Source organism: Liolophura sinensis, chromosome 11 (assembly GCF_032854445.1).
Source record: "Liolophura sinensis isolate JHLJ2023 chromosome 11, CUHK_Ljap_v2, whole genome shotgun sequence".
Taxonomy (NCBI): Eukaryota; Metazoa; Mollusca; class Polyplacophora; order Chitonida; family Chitonidae; genus Liolophura; species Liolophura sinensis.
Genome location: NC_088305.1, coordinates 25,186,790 through 25,191,627, shown reverse-complemented (window position 1 = coordinate 25,191,627; position 4,838 = coordinate 25,186,790). Strand labels below are relative to the sequence as shown.

At 41.6% G+C, this 4,838-nt stretch overlaps 1 long non-coding RNA gene across 1 annotated transcript in view; it reads right to left on the bottom strand.

The window, feature by feature from the left end:
- The window catches only part of LOC135477457 (uncharacterized), an 11,172-nt gene extending 7,803 nt beyond the window's left edge, over positions 1-3,369 (bottom strand). The window contains exon 1 of the long non-coding RNA XR_010445198.1: positions 3,221-3,369. This is a non-coding gene — a long non-coding RNA (uncharacterized LOC135477457). The remainder of the gene's footprint in view (positions 1-3,220) is intronic.
- Between the last annotated feature and the right edge of the window lie 1,469 nt (positions 3,370-4,838).

Genomic DNA, 4,838 nt, shown 5'->3' with positions numbered 1-4,838 from the left:
GTCAATCACCACAAAAGGTTACCATGGTAACAGCCGATAACAGTCACTGTTATGCGGATGTGGCAAGGTCTGTCGACAACCTGTGCATGGTCGTGGGTTTCCCCCCGGCTCTGCCCGTTTTCCAGCCACCACAATGCTGGCCGACGTCGTATAAGTGAAATATTCTTGAGTACGGCGTAAAACACCAGTCAAATAAATAAAATAAATAACACTGGTATGCGGAAGTATGCCAGTCTCAGCCAAAACATGTCGCCCAGGTCACGCTATCATTGGACGTCGTCTAAATCTATATGTACCATACTTAACAAGATAAAGGAAAGTTTGACGTGATTCCTAGAGGCTATTTGAGGGGGTGGGGGTGAGGGGTGGGGGGTGGGGGGGTTGAATGTGGCGTCTGCTGGAGGGAATGGCAGCGACACCATGCGCTTTTGTTATAAGACCACGTACATGTTTTATTTTTTATTTATGTATTTGATTGGTGGTTTACGCCATACTCAAGAAAATTTCATTTATACGACGACGTTCAGCGTTATGGTGGCAGGAAACCGAGTAGACTTCGGGGGAAATCCCACGACCAACCGCACGTGGCTGACAGACCCCACTTACATGAAGATGATCGATCGATATCATGATACGTAATATACCTACATAACACGTTATGTGTCCCAGAAGTCGCGCACCATCCAGAGCGGTGTGTTGCCCCATCTCTTCCAAACATAAAACCCAATTCAAGTGTTTCTTGTACTGTTAGTTTATTAGCTATAATTAACTCGGAAAGAGGGAAATTTTTTTTAAATCAGTATTAAATCTGAAACACCAGACATGACACCCCACCCAGTCACATAATATATTATACACTGAGCCAGCGATCCAGTTTCCTTTCTCTAACGTCTCACTGCTGAGCTCCCGGAGGCAGCAACAAGCTAGACCGGATGTGACATCACGGCCTAAACGATGGTAGTTTTTTTCTGAATTTTTTTTTTTGAGGATTATGTGTTGGGTGTAATGAGAGAGATATATAAAGAGAGAGAGGTAGGGGAAGGGAGAGGGTTTGGGAAGGGAGGGGGGTGGTGAAGGGACATGCGTGAGGGGTGGGGAAGGGAGATGGGTGGGGAAGGGAGAAGGGTGATGGAGAGGGAGAGATACTCTGATACACAGGGTGCATGTTGCCTTCACTATTTAATGTGCGTTTTAGCTACAGATATTTCACAACTTAAAAGCTGTTTTTATTCACTGTTATACAAGTTAGTGGAGGTACGTATTATTCCTGGTCTGCTGGAGAGAAAAAATGTTAAAATTGAAATTATACAAAAAGACGGGGAAGTAAGACCATGGATGACTCTTTGTAGATCGCCTAGACTTAAGACTGACACGATGTTATTGCTGTATTATATGGGGAAGTGGACAAATTACCCTGGTGTGTCTGGTCAAATCATGTGAGCTTGCGTGTTAGTTACATATACCTATACAGAGATTATCTCTGCGATCTACAGGTGTCTGTTCTCACAGTCTCGGACTTTGATTTCCTAGGACTTGTCCTGCTGAAAGGGTCTTTTGTCCATAGTGGTCTGCGTTTTTGGCACGTTTCCACAGCGTATGGCCCTGTACATGCGATGTTTAAACATACATATTCACACGGAATGTATAACGACCTAGAGAATCTGTGAGGCATGCAGTCTGCGATGAGACTGAAAAGCCTAGTTTACAATTGATATGTGTAGACCTCAGTTCTTCAGCAGGGATAATTGTGGTGTCTACCTGCTTGTTTGAAAGGCCTTAACGTTTGAAAAATAGTAATCGAGTCTCTAACTTTGCATTTATAGCCAGCCTCAAGGGTTAGACCCCACAGGTTATTTGCCATGTAACTGGCAAAGAGTTTCATTTCTTTTTGTGGTATATTTTTTCACACGCAATAGTCTGTTCGTTTAAAGTAAAAGAAAGCTAAACTATGAAGTAAGGTTCATCATACAGACAACTGAAAACTATGCGTAACAATACTTTCGTTACTTTCTTTAGAATTTTTTTGAAGGGTGTTGAAAGGCATTCAGATATTTGAATACTATGGTGGGCTTTATGAGCCACACCGACGGTATCTAGAAACTCTGACGTCACATCACACTTTTTTTCCTGATGTGGACCAGAAGGAAGGAGTCTCGAGAACATTATTTCAGTAATGCTTTACTCTTGGGCAGAAAGACTTATTCCGACATTCAGTGTCGGGAGTAGAGTTGGAAAATCTTCCTCTGACGTAAGAATTCCTAAACTCTGATAGTATGGTCCATGAGGTTCACCTTAGAATTCAAACGGTTGAACGCTTTTAACTCTCTTCAAAAATATACAAAAAATGAATGAAAATTATATTTATGCCTATGTTTTAAGTGGTCTATCAAGTGATGCTTACTTCGATACTGAAGAATTGTTACCTCATACACGATATAGGTCACTTTCATGAGTCGAAAAAAACCAGAGTTGCCAGAGTAAACTACAGCTCTTCGTTAAGTTACTGACGAACTTTCTCACATGTGACAAATACAGACTTATACAAGTTTTGAGTCTATATCAAAGAAAGTAAAAGCGCCGCGCACACTGGATCCAACCTAACTCAACTGAACTCCACTGTCGACAGTCGAGTTGGGTCAAGTTTGGTTGTTTCTTAAGTTCTCGTGCTGACTGAAGCTTAGTTTTCTGACAGTCATGGATACTTTATCAAAATGGCGGCGGCACAGTGCCCGTCGCCTCTATAAAGTACCCATGCATATATACCTATCGCTTACTGAAAACCTGAACACTATATTTCAGTAAAATTTTAACTCGATCAAAGCTACTTGTAATAAACGCTAATTTTAGCGAGTAAAAAAGAAGATAAACAAAACTGATGGTGGTTTATGGGAAAAATAAAGAATACGTGCAGAAATATGTACCTTACAATTTCCCTCCCCTCGGCATTCACGGGAGCTTAAGGCCACACTCAATCCGATCGTTGCGTCGGGTCGTAAGCGCTCGTATATGCGAAATATCGACGCGAATCAACTGGAGTTGTAACCCAGTTGGCGTATGCCGGTTTAAACCAAAGTCGTATGGGCATCAGTGACTGGCACCAACTGCGAACGATCAGTTGAGTTGATTTTAACTCGATCAAAAGAATTTGGGATAATTTGGAGTTATTTCAGCGTAGAAAAAATATAACGGAAAATTAGACAATCATAAACTATATACTTACGGCCCACTCAAAGCTAGAACATCGCCAAGATTGCAACTGACGAACAGCACAGCAGTTAGCGTAGGTAAAATTGTTAATCTCATTTCTACGATAGACGACAAAATCTGTATTCGTAAATTTAAACGCACAAAATTTCGGTAAGTTGCCTAAGCTATCGCCCACTCCTTCTACTAGGAACGATGCATAACAGAGATGAATTTAAGTCCCAAGCTGTTCCGTGTAGCGTGTACACCCCTAAATTTAAACAGCGAACAAGGTCAAAGCTGATTGAAACGGGGGGGTGTTCTCGTCTCTTGTAGCAGCGACTTCAACACGGAAGAGGAATCTTAAACCACGTCAATCATTCTCTTTTGCATGCTACGTAAATATATCAGCTAACAGGTTTTTCCATGAGCTAAATGCGAAATCTTTTGTGGCAATATCGCCTGTATAACAGCAGAAGAAAGTAATTTCTCTTCTTTGTCATGTTTTTTTGTTGTTGTCGATTGATCTATGCAAATGCATAGAATGTGTCAGAGCCCCAGAAGCTAAAAAGTGTACCTATTGAGGAAATTTCTCTAGTTTCTATACCGTCATGGTGATTTATCTTTGTTGGAGTGTGGGGGGGGGGGGGGGGCGGCGAGGGGGGTGATGATTTAGCTGTTGTAAACCGATGCTATGTGGGAAGCTAGAGATTTGTTTTAATAACGTGCAGCACCGTACTCAGCGCCGTTCAAATGGATTTGTCAGTTAAACGATGGTGGTGAGGTTTAAGAGTGGAAGGAAGCGTTAAACCACCGCTCTTCACCGAAAACATCATCTGTCTTAAACCTGCAGCCCCTGTGGCTAAAGTGGGTAGCAAGCCAACATGGCGCAAAGATCAAGGACCCTGGCTTCTAGAAAGTATGGGGTTAACATCACGGTTAAATATAATGTAAATTTAAATATAAGTAACTCTGCTTTACCCCTATATGAAAAGAATGCTCAAAAATAAAAGTCATGGGAAGTCTCAGTAAAATTCTTGTGTGATGTTGAATCAGACGAATATGATCAAATGAGGAAATGTCGTCATGAGGTTTTGAAAGTGAAGCGACATTCGTGACTATACGCCAGCGAGAGATCACACCATGCATGTGTCCTTGGGTCTCATAACCCCTAGCGGCAGTGGAAAGTGGAAATGACAAGGTTTTATCATATTTTGGCAATTAAAGAATGCCACTCAGATTATATCGATCTTCCACACTTAGCAATGCTTTTAGGAGGCAGAAGTTTTGATGCTATTGCTGACCTGTAGATCTTCTGCCCTGTAAAAGTATATATATCTCTGTAGGTCGAGCTTAAGGAACTAGTGACCTACCTCTAATATTACATAGAGGCGTGCGATAGTCTTTGATGAGTAGCTTTTCAAACTTTTGAACTCATGGTCCATTACCCACCAGGAAGTGGGGCTCGTGTAAATGAAGATTTTATATAGTACGTATATCAGGCTTCTGCTTCACTGAAGATATCTGTATAGAAATATTCATCAGGTTGACGTCAAGTCCCCGGGCATTATTTATGCCTTCCCAGATCAGAGCCAGGTATATATGGCGGAATAAATTCCATTTGTTAGGCATGAAAGTCACATCAATGTACATAC